Source organism: Pelophylax lessonae, assembly GCF_965119305.1.
Source record: "Pelophylax lessonae genome assembly, chromosome: 8".
Lineage (NCBI taxonomy): Eukaryota > Metazoa > Chordata > Amphibia > Anura > Ranidae > Pelophylax > Pelophylax lessonae.
Window position 1 is genome coordinate 56,149,362 of NC_138775.1, and position 19,504 is coordinate 56,168,865.

Here is a 19,504-nt window from a genome sequence, read left to right on the forward strand (position 1 = left end):
GGGTCCAAAGTGGCCAGTGGGAGTAGAAAATGCCCCAGCGTCAGTGCGAGTAAAAAAAAAAAAAGAATCGCACTGTGCCGTGCCTGTAGTCAGTAGAAGGAGGAATAGTGCCCCACCAGTGATATTAGTGGGAGAAATAGTGCCCCGTCATTGGTATTAGTGGGAAGATTAATACCCCATCATTGGTATTAGTTGGAGAAATAGTGCCCCTTCATTATTATTATTTGGAGGAGTAGTGCCCCATTATTGGTATTGGTTGGACAAATAGTGCCCCATTATTGGAATTAGTTGAAAAAATAGGGCCCATTATTGGTATTAGTTGGAGAAAAAAGTACCCCATCATTGGTATTCATGGGAGGAACAGAGTCCCCATCATTGCTATTAGTGGGAGGAACAGTGCCCCATCATTAGTATTTTCTGGAGAAATAGTGCCCCATTATTGGTATTGGAGAAATAATACCATATTATTGGTATTAGTGGGAGGAATAGTGCCCCATCATTGGTATTAGTGGGAGAAATCTTGCCCCATCATTGGTAATAGTTGAAGAAATAGTACCCCATCATTGTTTTTAGTTGTAGAAATCGTACCTCATCATTAGTATTAATTGGAGGATAAGTGCCCTATTATTGGTTATAGTTGGAGGAATAGTGCCCTATTATTGGTTATAGTTGGAGGAATAGTGCCCTATTATTGGTTATAGTTGGAGGAATAGTGCCTAATTGTTTATATTAGTGTGAGGAATTTGCTGGTGTCAGTGGGAGGAATAGTATTCCATCATTGGTGTTGGTGGAAGACAATATTCTCCATCGTTGGTCTTAGCAAGAGGAATGGTTCCTCACTGTTGGTGTCAGTGAAAGTAATGGTGCCTCCTTGTTGGTGTCAGTGGGACGAATAGTGCCCCAAGGGTCGGATAAAGGCAAGCAAAAGGTCGCATTTGGAAACCACTGGTTTTGATCATTATTCCTTCATAGTATTTTTAGTGAAGAAAAAAAAGTTGTTTGCAATGTACAAAATTGGTGCAGGTACAGATTTGCAAGGCATACGGTTGTGTAAATGATCACACAGACAGAATCAAACTGTAATGAACAATAACATTGATAGAAAAGCAATGGTAGCAGAGCCCTCCTATACAAAAATGGTTGAATCATTAGAGGCAGTTGCAAATCTTGTGTAGCCGAGGTTCGGCCTGCCAAAAAAAAAACAGCATTTACTATTGACATGTGTATTGTGGGGTGCATCGTTAGTGTTAAAGTGGGAACAATAAACAATCCATTTTGACCAGCAGCAAGAATAGATCCAGTCACAAACCAGGACAGATTGGCGAGCATAAAAATAAGTCCATGGAAAGATGGAGGAGGGTGATATACCTGCCTAAAAAGAGGGGGGGGGGGGCGACAAGGCTCAAGGTGAAAAGAAAAATAAAGGGGAGAAAAGAAGTGGATGAAAGGAGGGGTGGACGGGAAGGAGGTCGTTGGACGCCAGGGGGAAGGGGATCATTATTCTATAAGGCAGATCTTCATGAATCAAAATCACTATTTCAGAACAATCCAATGGAAACTGCCCTTCTTTAACTCCTACCTTACATGCTCATTCTAGGGGGTTTATAGTTGCTGCCAGCTCTGTTGTTAATTGGAAATCGATTTCCAGGGTGGATCAGTGGCAGACATTTTTTGCAGTTTTGCATTCTTTGTAGTGCAGAACATCCTTTGCAGTCCATTTGATTGGCTTGAGCTTTGCTAATCCTTGCACAGGTCTAAGGGTTGGCAGCACACACACACATAGGATATTCTACGTATGTAGCAGTCCTGTTTCTGAATGCTCGAAGCACCCTGCGCTTTCCAATAAACCCGGGAGGGGGTTCAAACTTCCGAGGGACAGTGCTGATTCCAGAAGTGGGGAAGGGTACCCGTCATAAACCCGTCCCCCCTTCCCCCCTGAAAGGTGCCAAATGTGTCACCGGAGAGGGGGGGGGAGCAGATCAGCGGAAGTTTCACTTTTGGGTGGAACTCCACTTTAATTTTGTTCCAGGTGTGGGACAGAAAGTCCCTGTTCTGCTGCAGGAACACAGCACTGTATACTGTATGTAGTTGAGTCTAAATTCAATCTATATGTGCCCATATTCATCTGTTAGCGAAGCAAATTATTGATAAGAATACTACACAGGATTTATAGAGCGCCAACAGTCTGCATAGTGCTTTTACAAAATATGGGCGGACAGTACATTTAAAATATAATTCAGTTCAAAAGAAATCAGACGTTTGTTTGGGCCCAGGCAAACCATTTAAACTCACCTTAAAGTGATTGTAAAGTCTTGTGTTTTATTTTTTTTAAATAATAAACATGTTATACTTACCTTCTCTGTGCAGTTGGTTTTGCACAGAGCAGCCTGGATCCTCCTCTTCTCGGATCCCTCTTCGGCTCTCCTGGCCCCACCCATCTGTTGCGTGCCCCCACAGCAAGCAGCTTGCTATGGGGGCACCCGAGCCGAGTCACAGCTCCTTGTGTCCATTCAGACACAGAGCTGCGACCTGGCTCCAGCCCCCCTCTCTCTCCTGATTGGCTGAATAATTTTGATTGACAGCAGTGGGAGCCATTCGCAGCTCAGACACTCCTGCAACATCCCTGGATAAAAACGGGCTCAAGTAAGTATTAGGGAAGCTGAGGGAGGCTGCTGCACACAGGTTTTTTATCCTAATGCAAAGAATGCAATAAAGTGTTAACCCTAAAACTAAAATCCCTGCAACTATAGATCTCCACAATCTAACACAAACCTATCTATCTAGCCCTATAAAGAAGAAATCAGTACAGAGTAAAACCTTGGATTGCGAGCATAATTCATTCCAGAAACATGCTTGTAATCCAAAGCACTCTTATAGCAAAGCGAATTTCCCCATAAGAAATAATGGAAACTCTGATTCGTTTCACAACCATTTAATTAGAAGTCCTTCAGTTTATAGCCCATATAAAAAGATTGCAGCAATGTGATCGGTTGTGTAACCATAAAATGTCCATCCACAAATGGCGCCTCCACAAGGGGATTAGAAGCAAAATCCAGCAGGAGATACAGCGTATAAAAGAGAAGAGAGGCGCCTCTAAGTGTAGCAATATGGTTACATTTAACCACTTAAGCCCCGGAAGATTTTACCCCCTTCCTGACCAGGGTTTTTTTTGCGATTTTTTTTTTTACTGCGTGACTTTGACGGACAATTGCGCGGTCGTGCGACGCTGTACCTAAACGAATTTCACGTCCTTTTTTTTCCCACAAACAGAGCTTTCTTTTGGTGGTATTTGATCACCTGTGCGATTTTTTTAATCATGCGCTATAAACAAAAAAAGAGCGTAATTTTTGCAAAAATAATATTTTTCACTTTTTTTTATATGAAATTCCCCCCAAAAAATGTAAAAATCAAAATTTTTTAACATTTTCGGCCAAATTGTTTTACGCTACATATGTTTGGTAAAATAAATTGCAAAAAGCGTATTTTGATTGGTTTGCGCAAAAGTTATCGCGTTTACTAACAAAGGGAAAGATTTTTGTCATTTTTGGTGTTTTTTTTTTTTTTTTAACGAGTAATGGCGGCGATCTGCGATTTTTTTTTTTTTTTTTTTTTTTTTTTTTTTTTTTTTGCGGTACTGCGACATTGCGGCGGACAGATCGGACCCTTGACTGACATTTTTGACACTTTTGGGGGTACCAGTGACATTACTGCAGTAATCAGTGCTATATATATGCACTGTTACTGCAAAAATGACACTGGCAGGGGAGGGGTTAACTGTATTGGACAGGGAGGGGTTAAGTGTGTCCTAGGGGCGTGATTCTAACTGTGATGGGACAGGTCTCCTAGTGTAAAAACAAAGATCAACGGTTCTACATAGTAGAACCGTCTGATCTTCATTTTTACACAGGGGAGAATGACAGGCGGCTTGTTTACATAAGCCGCTCTGTCTTTCTCCCGCTGTACCGGCGATCGTAGTGTGACCGGCGGACATCGGGTCCGCCGGTCACACGCCTGCACTCCTTTGTGAACGAGCCTCGGCGGGCGCGCGCCTCGGCGGGCGTGCGCTCGCCCGCTATTGGCTCTAGAAGGAGTGACAGGCGAGCGACGTAGACCTACGTCACTCTGCCTGGCCGGGGCTGACTGCCGCAGTAAATATACTGTGAGCAGTCGGCAACCGGTTAATGAAGGTTCAACATTTATGAACCCACATGGTTGATGATTATAACAAGCACATCTAAGTATGAAGGCATCCGGGGTATAGCTGTCCACATAGACCATTCTCCGCACCGCTGACAGTCTGCAGTCGTGACCGGGAAGACTGCAGTAGAGCGATCTGAAAGCGAGGCTTGAAGCACTTGTGGAGCGCAGTATGGAAGGGATGACATTGATGGCGGTGCAGAGGACGGTCTATGTGGACAGCTTTACCCTGGGTGCCTACATACTTAGATGTGCCCGTTTTAATCATCAACCATGTGAGTTGCTAAATGTTGAACCTTCATTAAATGTAACCATATTGCTACACTTAGAGGAGTCTCTCTTCTCTTTTATATTCTGTTCTGACGTGACTTATATATCAAGACATCGCTTGTTTATCAAGTCACAATTTAAAATAAACTCCTAAACCAAGTTACTCTTAATCCAAGGTTTTACTGTACATACATTTTTTTGAAGCCGATCCGACCCGATCTCCAGCATTGGAAGCTCTGCAGAGGACACGGCCAATAACAGCTGTGGAATGAATGGGTAGTGACATCACCCATAGACTTACTATGGAGCTTACATTGTGGGCTGCCCTCTCTGCAGCCGCCTACACAGTGAAGCTGCTGCTGACAGCTCAGCGTGGGATCAGGTCGAATCCACTTAAAAAAGGTAAGTATACTGATTTTGTTCTTTAGAGGGCAAGATGGGTTGTTGTGGGATCGTGGAGGTCTATAGATGCAGGGATTTTAGTGTTGGGGTGGACTTCTACTTTTAAGATAAAAAACTCCTGCCTTTACAATCCCTTTAAACATTGAGTTAGCCTTTAAATGTATTTTTTTTTTTTTTAATGATAAATATCAAGTCCCTGAATTTGACTTGGTATTAGCCTCTTTAATCCCCTCTGTACAGTGAGGGAAACCCAGCATCAGGAGACAGTTCATTGTGCTGCAGTACTCTTGACCAAAAAGGAAAATGCCGATAAGAGGAGAGGGTCGACTTACTGAGAAATTAGCTCCGTTTTCTGTTTCTCCTTCACTGTTCACTCACAGGCTGGGGGATGGAGGACAAGACCTGTAAGTGTTACCTAAAGCAGAGCTCTGCCCAAAAGGGGAAGCTCGATTGTGTGCTTCCTTCCCCCTCCGCTGCCACATTTGGCACCTTTTGAGGGGGGGGGGGGTACCTGGTTTTGACTGGTACCTGCTCCCACTTCCGGCTGAACTTGCCGCGGCAAACTCAACCGGAAGTTCGGCCCCCTCCTCCTTCCCCCGCCACCGGGCTATTCACAAAGCGCAGCGCATGCGCAGTAGGTAACCGGCTGTGAAGACGTATGGCTTCACTTCCGGCTTCCCTCTGTGGAGATGGTGGTGGCAGCTCACGCGAGCCGATTGAAAAATTAGCTCGAGTGAAGAAACTGCTGGATTCCTGGACAGGTATGTGTCCTAATATTAACCACTTGCCTTTTTTCAAACAAATAGAGCTTTCTTTTGGTGGTATTTAATCACTACTGGGGTTTTTATTTTTTGCTGAGCAAACAAAAAAAGACCGAAAATTTTGAAAAAACAAAACAGTTTTTATAGTTTGTTATAAAACTTTGCAAACAGGTAATTTTTCTCCTTCATTGATGGGTGCTGATGAGGCGGCACTGGTAGGCTGCACTGATGGGCACTGGTAGGCTGCACTGATGGACACTGGTAGGCTGCACTGATGGACACTGGTAGGCTGCACTGATGGGCACTGGTAGGCTGCACTGATGGGCACTGGTAGGCTGCACTGATGGGCACTGATAAGGTGGCACTGATGGGCGGTGCTGAAGGGCACTAATAGGCGGCACTCATGGGCACTGATAGGCACTAATAGGTGGCACTCATGGGCACTGATAGGCACTAATAGGTGGCACTGATGGGCAATGATAGGCACTGGTAGGTGACACTGATGGGCGGTGCTGAAGGGCACTAATAGGCGGCACTCATGGGCACTGATAGGCACTAATAGGTGGCACTGATGGGCAATGATAGGCACTGGTAGGTGACACTTATGATGGGGCACTGATAAGTGTCACTGGTGAGCAATGATAGGTGGCGCTGGTGGGAACTGGTAGGTGGCACTGGTGGATGACACTGGTAGGTGGCACTGGGGGCACAAATAATTCCTTTCCTCTTTGGGACCGATGTCCCTCTGACAGCAGCCGTCAATTTTTATTTATTTTTTTCCTTTTCACACTGACAGTGCTAGAGCATCACAACGCTACCGGTGTCCATAGCCTACGGTCGGCTGGCTTGTAATGACAACCGATGCGGCTGAGGAGCCGCTTGGCTGTCATTACATGGAGCGGGAGGGGACGTCCCCCCCCCCCCCTCCCGCCACCTTCCGCGGCTTGCCCGGGTCTCCCGTCCCAACGGAAACCAGGGCAAGCAACCTGCACGGCCGCCAAAGGCCCGATCAGAGCCACATTCGGCTTTGATCGGGTCTCCATGCAAAAACCCAGAATGATGTCATGACGGTGGGACCGGAGACCCGGGCATCCTACCTCCACCGCCACCGCCGAAGAGAAGACCCGGTGTAGCATGACATCACTTCCGGGTACTCGGCGCCGAATAAAAAAAACTGACGGCATTAAAAACAGCCAAACTTGCCATTTGGAATGCTTTTCAGTGCCGAGGAGGGGTTTGAGGTCTTTTAGACCCCCAGATCCCTCCACAAGGAGTACCTTTAGAAAATAAAAACATTTTTTTTTACATGTCCGAAAAATATCGGCCGATACCGATATCCGATGACCAAAATCGCATTAAAAAAACGATATCGGTCGATTTACTAGTTACAAGGTCATGTAAATCTTATACATTACAGAGTTACTATGGCAGGTAAAACAGCACTCATAAGTACATTCGCTTTTCAGTTTTAAAGTTCGAGTTCAGCTTTAAATTCGATACGGTATCTGGCTCAGGACTTTTTTTTTTTTTTTTTTTTTGTGCTCAATGAATTATTATATATGGAATTATTTTTAACTTTATTGTAGATTTCATACTTCTGTGTGCATCTGCTCTCCCACAATGGAATTATGCAAGAAATCTTTTTAATTTGAAATCCCCTCCAATCTGTATTACCAATGTGCATTCCATTAGAATAAAAATTGAAGTTATTTGTGATGTCATTTCTCGTACATGGGAGAATCTGTGCTGAAAATCCAGATGATTATCCGGGAGCAGCTCTCCGGTCCTGTAAATAAACATGTCATCGATGTAATGCCTAGAATTGGATGGGGAAATTACAATAGCATTGTGACTCCTGGTGGTGGACGGATCCATGACACCATGTACATTCCTTCTGTATTGCTAATATGACACTGCGATGTGACTGCCCCATCTCGTCTAGATAACAATGCCCTTGTGTTACAGGAAAATAAGATTGCATACTGGATAAATCATCCCATTCTCTAGTCAATATCTGACAGAAAGATTAAATAGTTTTTGCAGTGATATTGCAAAATTGTTCTGTGTACAAAATAACTGTCTTTTTTTTATTTTTTTTAGATTTTATTTTTTTAACCATTTCCCAGTGTATGTCCTTGGATTTTAGTGGTTATACCAGGATGATGCTTGCACCAACAGGCATCATCTCAGTATTATTGTTTGAAGCCGGGAATCCTTTTTCCGGCAGAAGTGATCAGAGTGGCTAATTAGCCACTCGATCACTACTGCGGGTGGTGGAAGGGGGTCCCAACCCCCTCCCGCCGCCTCTCCTGGTCTCTCTGGTCCCATCACGGAGGCCGGGAGCGCTATGCGCCAGGCGGCGATGGCTGCCTGGTACAGAGAGAGAGGAACTGACCATTCCCCTCTCTGTAACCCTGGAAACCGGGAGCGACGAGTAGTCAGCACTTCCAGTTCCACCCTTTTGTTTACCTGGCCACTAGCGGCCAGAGAAGCGACTGATTGGACCCATCTTGGTCTGACCGGCTGCATGGGGGGGCCAGAGGAGAGATTTGGGGTCTAATAGACCCCAAATCTCTGCATAAAGAGGACCTGTCATGGCCCATGCTTTTGCAAGGGATGTTGTTCATCCCTTGTGATAGCAATAAAGTTTGTACAAAAAAATGTGCGAAAGTGTAAAAAAAGTGTAAAAAAAAACAAACTATAAAATAAATTTAAAAGTAAAAAAAAAAAAAATGTAAGCGTCCTGTCCCACTGTGCTTACGCATATGCTACTCCCACACGCATATGTAAATGGTAATCGCACCATGCATGTGAGATATTGTTGCGAACGTCAGAGCGAGAGCAATAATTGCAGCACCAGACCTCCTGTGCAACTCAAAACTGGTAACCTGTAAAGGCGTTTAAAGCGTCACCTATGGAGAATTCTAAGCACCGTAGTTTGCCGCCATTCCACAGGCAGACGCAATTTTAAAGCAGTATATGTTAGGTATCTATTTACTCGGTGTAACATCATATTTCACATTATACAAAAAAATTGGGCTAACTTTACTGTTTTTTTTTTTTTTTATTCATGTGTTTGTTTTCCCCAAAAAATTGAGTTTGAAAAAAACCGCTGCACAAATACCGTATGACATAAAAAAGGGCAACAAACACAATTTGATTCTATAGGGTCTCTGGTGAAAAAAAAAATATAATGTTTGGGGGTTCTAAGTAAATTTCTAGCAAAAAAAAAGTAGATTTTTACATCTAGGATCGAAGTGACAGAAAAGGCTTGGGTAGGAGGTGATTAAAAGCTGAACTCCAGGCAGGTAAATACAGACGTCATACGTATAGGAGCTGTTTTACCTGCCTAAGTATTTGTTTTTCTACTCATCCAGCTCTCAGATTAACCACGTTCTGCCGCACAGCTCTGTCTGGCAGGGCAGGAGACCAGATTTTTCTGTGCTACAATTTAATGACACTTCCAGGTCTTGTCCTTCCCCCAAGCCTGTGACTGGACAGTGAAAGAGGAGCAGCGGACTGATGAGTAGTGATTGACCGATTATCGGCAATGCCGATATATGGGGGGCTGATCAGCACTCTCCCCGATATATCGCAATCGGCCAATGAGGTTACCGATATTGCCGATATTTCGGGAAAGTGCTTGTACCAGGGTGACACCTGCAGCTAGAGGCATTGCCCCGGTACCGGCGTCCATAGCCGACGGTCGGCTGTTTTGTAATGTCATTACAAGGAGCGGGAGGGGACGTCCCCCCCCCCCATCCGCCACCTTCCGTGGCTCGCCCCCCCTCCCATCCCACCAGGAGACCCGGGCAACCAGCCTGCATGGCCGCAGGAAGACCTGATCAAAGCCGCATTCAGCGCTAATAAATCGGGTCTCCGTGTAAAAACCCGGAAGTGATGTCATGACATCACTTCCGGGTACTCAGCGCCAAATTAAAAAAAATTGCAGCATTCAAAACAGCCAAACTTGGCGTTTTGAATGCTTTTAAGTGCAAAGGAGGGGTTTGGGGTCTTTTGGACCCCCAGATCCCTCCACAACGGTACCTGTCAAGAAAAAAAATAAATAAATTTTTTAAATGTATAAAAATTTAGGCCAATATCAGCCAATAACTATATTTAATGGCCAAAATATCGGTATCTGTATCGGCTTTAAAAAAACAATATTGGCCGGTCACTACTCTGCAGTACTATTTCAAAATCCAAGTCAATATCGGGTACTAACATTGCTTGCATTAATAATACATTTAGGTGATTTTAAAGTCTCGTCTTTTTTTTTTTTTTTTTTTTTAACATGTTCTACTTACCTGCTCTGTGCTGTTGGGTTTGCATAGGGCAACCTGGATCCTCCTCTTCTTGGGTCCCTCTTCACTGCTCCTGGCCCCTCCCTCCTGTCGAGTGCCCCCACAGCAAGCAGCTTTGGACCTGCCCCCTCTATCTCATGATTGGCTAGCTGACTTGATTGACAGCAGCGGGAGCCAATTGCACCACTGCTGTGTCTAAGCCAATCAGAAGGGAGAGTCCCGGACAGCCGAGGCACTTGTTGACATCGCTGGATAGAGATGGAGCTCAGGTAAGTATTAGGGAGGATGAGGGCGGCTGCTACATACAGAAGGCTTTTTATCTTAATGCATAGAACGTTTTTCCCCATGATTATTCTCCTTCAGAATCACAGTAGTATGAAAATCGCATTTAAAACTCGTCAGAAAAGTCATACTGAAATTGCACCACGTCAGGAGTGCTCAACCTTCTGAAGAGCAAGGGCCACTTAAGTGATTTGGTAACCAGTTGCGGGCCACAATGAAATGACATGGTTCTGAATTTTGAATTATTTTATTTTGATTAGCATTATGAACATTTTCCTCCTGCAGCGGCTGAATCATGCAGGAAGTAGAGAAGGAGAAGCCGGCTTTCAGCTGCTGCAGGAGGAAAATGGAGAGGATTGGTTCCTGTATATACTGCTGCTGCAGCCCCTTCTATTCAAATAACAGAATGTGACAGGGGGAGGCTACATGGGCTCTTTTGAGCATGGGATGGGGTCACCATTGCGACCCCTGCCGCTACACCAGTGGTTTGGGAGGGGTTGTGGTAAAAAGGCATCTCATCTATCTGATTTTACCCCACCCTGCAAATATAAATGAGCCTGTCCTGAGCCTCCTATAAGGCTGCTTTCACACTGCGCGGTGCACCTGCTGCTCTTTTACGAGTTAGCTGCATTTTGCCATAGACTTTAAAGTTCTTGCGGGTGTGATGCACTTTCTAAAAGCGCACCAAACCGCATGATAAAATAGAAGTGCACTATGCTGGTTTGAGGTCACAGCCCACATCAAAGGGCTCCAAGAGCCACATCAAAGGGCTCCAAGGGCCACATCAAAGGGCTCCAAGAGCCACATCAAAGGGCTCCAAGGGCCACATCAAAGGGCTCCAAGGGCCACATCAAAGGGCTCCAAGGGCCACAGGTTGAACTCCTCTGCACTACATAATCGCATTGGAAATCAGATGATATCGCAGTTGCTCTAGTGTTAACCAGGCCTAAAAAAATTTTCACATTTTGAGTTTTCAAATTCTACAAAAGTCACTACAAATGTTCTGCATGATCTAGTAAATGCTTTCTTCAATCAGGACAACTGACACTGACCTTGCTTGGATTTTGGGGAAATCCCAAAAAGACTACCTAGTGAGTGGTCACAGATAAAAATCTTCTAATTTAATACATTTATTGCTGAATTCTATGTCCTCCATCAGCGAAAGTGAAGTGAGATGAATCAACTGTACATCTTACGTGTCCCGCTTGTCTGCTGTCCAGTTAAAGTGGGGTACACACTATAAGAAAATCGGGAGAACGATCGTCCAATTTTCCTCGTTGTTTCACAGCAAATCAGAACCTATGAGGCTTTTTTTTTGCTTGTTTCTGATAATGTGCAGTCTTTCCTTTCTGATTTTTCTTGTACAAAAATCGTACGAAAACAGTACACTTTAAACTAAAATCGTTCCTTTTTTTTTCTCGTACAAGAGAGATTTTGGAGTTTGTCCCTTCGAGAATTTTCATACGAATTTTCGTTCATCGGTTGCTGTGAAACAACGAGGAAAATCGGACGATGGTTCGCCCGATTTTCCTATAGTGTGTACCGCACTTACATTTCAGGGACTTTCAGTTATCTAGCAGCTGCATTTCCTCTCCACCAGCCGAAAAAAAAAAAAAAAATCCAAGGAGAAGTTATGCTATTTTCTGAAAGACTACAGAGCATATCTGATATAACACAGGGGACGGAGCTCCATGAAATTGCTCTTTTATAAGAAAAGCCCCTTGTGAGCACAGAGGCGGTTGATGATTTGTATTAGTATTGAGTTTCTATATGGCTCTGTAATTGTATAAGGGTGGACCTGTATGTCTTACCTCTTTGAAACCATTGCCTTGGTGAGTGGCTCCATTTTGGTTAGAGATTTGGACCTGCTATAAGCATATATGGGCGTAGAGACCTGCATTGCTTATTTTCTGCAGACCTAACTTGAAGTCAGCATCTACAATGAAAAGCCGGCCATACTTGGATCAAAATTCGTCCGGTTCAGCAGAGACTGGCTGAATTTCGATCCATGTATGGGCTAGCTGGTTTGACTTGTATACAGGAAGGATCCCCGCTGGCAGAATATATTCGTTCAGGGAGAGTGATTCCCCCTTCCACATCAAATGTGTGGATGGGGGAATCCATTTTTTTTTATTTTTTCGTTTAACCTGCTGGTTGAATGAGGGAAAAAGAAAATCCTGTATGACCTGCTAGCTCTACCCAAACCTGTGTTTACTGCTGCTATGTTAGTATAAATATCTATATTACTATACTTCAAGCTTTCTGCACAGTATGAGAGAAATGTCCAGTTGTTCACCTACCTACAATAACTACCAATGTAAGGGAGCATTTTCCTACCGACATTTGAAAGCGAAATATGGGGTTCTTTAAAAAAAGAAAAAAATTATATATATATATATATATATATATATATATATATATATATATATATATATACTCACTCAGCCTCTTAGCGAGCTGCTGAGAGCCTAAGCCAGCCGCTCCCACCCTCTCCACAGCCCAGCGCTGCAGGGACAAAGTTAAAAGCCAGAGACTGATGGTCACTGGCTCTCTGCTCACTGAAGATGGAGAACTAAGCAATCAGCAGTCATTGGTTGCTCAGTTTTCAGTCTTTATTAGCAGCGGGGGACAGATGCAGTATCGGATCCATACTGCATCCATCTAGGTGAGTGTATATGTATATATATACATACATATATATATATACTGCATCTGTCCCCCGCTGCTAATAAAGACTGAAAACTGAGCAACCAAAGACTGCTGATCGCTTAGTTCTCACTCTTCAGTGAGCAGAGAGCCAGTGACCATCAGTCTCTGGCTTTCAACTTTGTCCCTGCAGCGCTCTATGGAGCGCTGGGTTGTGGAGAGGGTGGGAGCGGCTGGCTCAGGCTCTCAGCAGCTCGCTAAGAGGCTGAGCGAGCTGCCAGTCCAGTTATCTGGGTGGGTACTGACTGTAAAGACGGGATCAATACAGAGCCTGGACCGGTTGAATGACCTCAATAAACAGCGTCTTATAGCCCACTTTTGGCTTAGACCGGGTCACTGGAGTACAGAATGAACTGCACCCCTGTGATCCATAGGAGAAATATAGCCAAAATAGCTTTGCCATGCTTCTCCTTTAATGTAAGAGGTCACTTTTACATCGACCACCAGTGCAAGGATTTTTTTTACTCTGACCACCAATGTAAAAGGGCATTTCTCCACTGATCACTAATGTTAGAAGGTATTTATCCACTGACCACCAATGTAAGTATAGCAGGATTTCCAGGCATTGGGCCTGATGTGGGTCTGCCATTGTTACCGGGAACACTTCCAACACATTTAAGCTGAAAACCCAAGTGTGAGAGCTGAGACAATGACCATTCCGGAATCTTTGGTTTATTTTGTGATAGGGATGGGAGAAAGGAATGAGTGGGATACTCCTCTGGCTCAACTAGGTTTAACTGGGACACTTTGTAGAAAAAATGCCTGTTAGCGCTGTCCTGACGCCAGCTGAATGCCGACCAATGCTTCCTGGCGCTTGAAAATATTGTTTTGCTGAACTGTGCTGAAACTTCGACTTTAACTCCTTGGTTAACTAAGATCTAGGACTGTAATAATCCTTGACTCTTGGCACTCTGTCTAGCTCAAAAGCCCTGCGAATGACTCCCTCCAGCCCTTCACTGACTGAGGTAGCTCCGTATAACTGCTTGTGCTGCTGCAACCCTTAACACTGTACACTTAACTCTTCAGGGACCAACCGCTGGCGCCCCCCTTTACACTCAGGGTCCTCTCACTAGGCCCCCCCCGTCTGACACTTCAGGGTCTTCTCACTAGGCACCCCCTCTGACACTTCAGGGTCCTCTCACTAGGCACCCCCTTTGACACTAGCTGGCTCCTGGATCCCTGGGACCTTCACCGGAGTGGTCCCCTCTACACTAGGCAGACCCTCAGGGGCAAATCACAGTACTCACGAACTTGGCATGCTTTCCTGGAACTGCACCCCTCTATCTCCACTGGTCCTCGTCACACCGGATCCTCTCTGCAGCTCAGCTCAGCTCAGCTCTCTCTCTGGACTCTCAGGCAGCCACCCGAGACACCCGTTCTTTCTGACAGGAGGAGAGACAGCCATACACTCCCTCCTGGGACTCTGCTTCCCGCCAAAGAAGCTGCGTCATGCGTTCCCCCTCAGACTTATACCCACTCCCAGAATCCTGTGCGGCAGAGTCTGCCTTTCTGGGGTAGATACAGGCCTGAATGTGCCACTGGTTGGGTTTCCTCCACTGCCCAATGAGAACCCTTCTCATGGAGCCAATGGGGAGACTCCCCAACCTCAATAGCAACACCTGGGAGACATGACAGCCCAGCTGAAAATCATGGTCCTGCTGTTAGACAGCCAAGGCCCATTATACTTTTCCTAGCACCTACCTTGTAGGGTGCTACATAAGAATGTATTTCTCCTCTAACCACCAATGTAAGGAGACGGTTCTCCATTGACCACCAATGTAAAAAGGCATTTCTCATTTGGAGAAGCAGCACATGAAGTGAATCAGGCATGCTGCAGTGCAATGATCATGCTGAATTGAGGGTAGAGCAGAGTGATGGATGAGCTTATGAGTGCTGCGTCCAGTTACAGGCAGGATATAAGGACAAGACTTATAAATTAAGTGAAACTGCACCTGCCTGGTAAGACTGTGCTTTGTGGCAGAGCTGTGTAAATCTGAGGACTGGATGGACAGAAATACAAGCCCTTTGGCAGGTAAAACAGCACTTTTTACACTATATTGCCAAAAGTATTGGGACGCCTGCCTTTACACGCACATGAACCTCAATGGCTGCCCAGTCTTAGTCTGTAGGGTTTAATATTGAGTTGGCCCACCCTTTGCAGCTACAACAGCTTCAACTCTTCTGGGAAGGCTGTCCACAAGGTTTAGGAGTGTGTCTATGGGAATGTTTGACCATTTTTACAGAAGCGCATTTGTGATGTCAGGCAATGATGTGGACGAGAAGGCCTGGCTCGCAGTCTCTACTCCAATTCATCCCAAAGGTGTTCAGCCCTCAATTATCCACCTATAGTTTAAATATTTATTTTAGGTTTACTAACCCTTTAGGCACACATATTGGCCTTATATTGTTGGGCACAGCATAGAAAATGTGTTATGCTTGCCATCAGGATTTACCATGCAGGACAGCAAAGAAAAAAAGGATGTAAGGGAAGAGGAGCAGGAAAGTGGAATTAGTGGTGCAGCTGGAAATGGCTTGTAAATAAAGATGAATGGAGACAGATATCCACTGAACCTGCCAACAAATTCATCATATGATTAAGGCTTGAAATGTGCAAATTAGAAGCTGCCAGCCGTCAGCCACCCACACAAGAATAAGCGCTGTCATCGCAGGAACCAGATAGCTTTCTGTCTTCTACAACTGAGTGGCATTGTCTGCCTGTAAAAGTTTAAGGGTCCATATACTTATCTGCGATGCATTAACGCACGCGTGTTAATGAGCATTATGGCGCACATTAATGTGTGCTGCATAAAGGCACGCTATTGAAATAAATAGGCTACCAGTGAATCTTAATGTCCCAAAAGGCCAATTTTTGTAACAAAAAAACTGCCGTGCTCCAACTCCTATGCATTAGAGTGCCATTCAAACTTAAACCAGAACTGAAGAAACAAAATTAAAAATTGTGATCATTCAGGCTCTTTATTGCAGAAGAGACATACAATGTATTAGCTGCCTGTTCACAATCCCCTGTAGAATGTACACTGAGTTGTGCATGCCTGTGTGCCGGTATGACTGCATGCCTGCTCATGCCCGGGGATTGATGCCATCCAATGCTGGACAAACATGGCCGAAGACTGGCACCCAGAAGACACCAGGAAGGACCACGTGGCCGCCGGACGGTTGGAGCATAGGAAATTATATGTGTATTTTGTCTCTATTTAATGTAAAATGCACGCTGATGTCCGCTTTACCACATTGCAGAAGTAAAATTGAGCCCTAAGCCCAACTCTGTCTGTGTTTGGATGACTGCACAGGTGCAAGAGTGACATCATCCTGTGCTGGCCAATGGGGACTGAATACCGGTACCCTAAAGAAGCCAGGGAGAAGATGCTGGTGAGGGACCACTGGAGCATTTGTCCTTTATTTCTCTCTTGTAACATGCACTTCGACATGCCCTTTACTGAAACGCAGAAGTATAATTGGGCCCTTAAGCCCAACTCTGTCCTCCTTCTTTTTTTTTTTTTTTTTTTTAAACCGAGCTCCAGCCAGTGTTTTAAAATTAATTAAACGCAGGTTGCAATACTCACCTCCTCTCTGGCACTGTCCCCTGCAGTACCTCTACTCTGCCACAAGAGTGTTTTGGTTTGAAAGATGCCCTGCAATATTCAGCTCAGAAGACTGAACAAAGGTCATCATTGCCCCACCTTTTAGTGATGTTACAGGTAAAGTGATATGATGCAGAAAGCAGTGCTGACATCATTACATCAGTAATGACACATCATTCAGAATTCTGTGAATGGGAGAACTACAACTACCATCATCTATTGTGGCTGACCGCTTGTAGTTCTCAGTGAACTACCAAGGCGCTGATGAACGCTGTAAGTAATTCATTGTTTCTTCCTGTCATTCAGTAACTGCCTTCTGTACGATATGAGATATGGGCAGACAGCTACATTGACATTATCCAGGTGCATTGCACTCACGATCTTTACAGTCAAATTAAAAAAATAAAAATAAAATAATGAGTATTGATTATTTTAAAAAAAAAAGGTGAACTTAGCCTTTAACCACTTGCCGACTGCCTAACGCCGATCTACGTCGGCAGTCAGCCCCTCACAGGCAAAGTGACGTAGGGCTACGTCACTAGCTTGTGAGGGTCTAGGGAGCGAGCGCGCGCCCCCGGAGGCGCGCTCCCGCGTGGTCACGGACCCCCCCCCCCGCGCGTGTGACCAGCGGACCCGATGTCCGCCGGTCACTCGGCGATCGGCGGGGGAGAGGGAGAATGTCAGGCAGCTTGTGTAAACAAGCCACCTGTCATTCTCCTCGCTGTAAAGACACTGATCAAACGGATCTAGTATGTAGATCCGTTGATCAGTGTCCTTACAGCTCAAGCCACAGCCAATCACAGTAGAAAGCACGCCCCTAGGGATACACACAGCCCCTCCCTCCCAAATAAAGTTAACCCCTTCACAACCAGTGTATTTTTACAGTAACAGTGCATATATATAGCACTGATTACTGTAGAAATGTCACTGGTAACCCCAAAAGTGTCACAAATGTCAGTCAAGGGTCCGATCTGTCCGCCCCAATGTCACAGTACCGCAAAAAAAATCGCAGATCGCCGCCATTACGCGTTAAAAAAAAAAACAACAAAAATGACAAAAATCTTTCCCTTTGTTAGTAAACGCGATAACTTTTGCGCAAACCAATCAAAATACGCTTTTTGCGATTTTTTTTTTTTTTTTTTTTTACCAAACATATGTAGCATAAAACAAATTGGCCGAAAATTTTAAAAAATTTAGATTTTTCCTTTTTTTTGGGGGGGAATTTCATATAAAAAAATGTGAAAAATATTGTTATTTTTGCAAAATTGACGCTCTTTTTATGTTTATAGCGCGTGATCAAAAAATCGCACAGGTGATCAAATACCACCAAAAGAAAGCTCTGTTTGTGGGAAAAAAAGGACGTCAAATTCGTTTAGGTACAGCGTCGCACGACCGCGCAATTGTCCGTTAAAGTCACGCAGTGCCGAATCGCAAAATATCCCCTGGTCAGGAAGGGGGTAAAATCTTCCGGGGCTTAAGTGGTTAAACAACTCCTGCACTTTACCTCTATACAGGAGCTTATTGTAATAAAGACCCGGTCACTGCTGCTCTCTCTCCTTGTGCAGGGTGACTGGTCTGTCTCCGCCCCCTCCTATAGTTTCCTGCAGGTAGCCTGTAGTGGGTGGGACCTGCTGGGTCCCTTTCATGTGTCCCAAGCATCCCCAGCCTCAGGAGAGGGTCCCATAGAAGTCTATGTGTCTGTAATGTGCAGGCATGGCCAGGACAGGGAAGGAATATACAAGGTTGAATGTAAGGAACAGTGGAGGCTGTGGCCATAGGATTGAGGCTTTGTATGTATCTGGGGAGAGGGAGTGTCAGCTGCTGGTGTGACCAGAAATGCATGGACTGCTACAGAGCATGTCAGGCACAAATACAGTGTAAAATAATATAATTTATTTAAAAATAAGTGAACAACATATATTGCACATGACCAGTACGCCAAACGGTGTAAAACAAACCAGAGAACCAAACAAGCAGTGACACACAATGCACAACTGCCCAAGTCAAAGTTCACCTACCCTTTATCCCCGGTTCACATCTGTGCGGTTTCCATCAGCTGCGTTTGCTCAGGCACAGCAGCCTATTTGTTTAAATGTGCTGCTGTAGTTTTGATCCACCGATCCCCGCTGTGCAGGCGGATGACTCTGTGTGCGGAGATGGAGCTGTCAGATCCATGCTGTCCTCTATGGGGAGATCGGATGAGAATGGACCGCCTGTCTGTTCTCATCTGATCCCATCCGATCCGATCCTCCAGACGGATGGAAAATAGGGTTTCCATCCATACGGATTTCACGGACAGGATCGGATTGGAGAGCAGCAGGTGTCAGCGGTCATGTCACCGCTGACATCCGCTGCCCCATAGGGATGCATGGAGCATCCGATCAGGTCCGCCGAAAAAACTGACAGGCAGATTGGATCGGATCGCCCGTGTGAAAGGGGCCTTAAACAAATTTAGGTGGCGTTATATCATAGGGAAGTACAAGCATTGATAGTGTAGAGGCTGCAGTTTTTAATCCAAGTCACTCTGATTCTAAATTTGCTGTACAATAGTCTGATCAAAAAAGGATGAATTTTGTCTGCATCTTTCCCCCCTTTTTTTTTTTCCTTTTTTTTTTAGACTGATTTACTTTTTAGAAGAGTTTAAGGATATGACAATTTCTGTAATATCCACTAGATGGCAGGCTTAACTCACTTATTCCTCTAGTTCTCTCGCACATTTTATACACAGAATATGTATACACGCACCTTTTTTTATTTTTTTCATTCAACCAGCAGGTTGAACAGGAAAAAACTGTCAGACCCCCACATCAGGTGATGTTGATGCAGGGATCTCACCCATTGTGCTACTGATAGGGGTTCCCTTCTGCTAAACTGGCTGGCCTTAGAGGCTATCTTCAAAATCTGAATGTTACGAATGTTAGTGCAAATAAAAAGATTATTAGTACAGTAGTTGTTTTTGGAAAACTAATGCCTGAATCGG

General features: G+C 44.8%; 1 protein-coding gene across 1 annotated transcript in view; it reads left to right on the top strand.

Annotated features, from left to right (window-relative positions):
* Positions 1-19,504, top strand: part of SLC25A26 (solute carrier family 25 member 26) — a 243,915-nt gene that overhangs the window by 18,086 nt on the left and 206,325 nt on the right. The gene's annotated exons all lie outside the window — the stretch shown is intronic.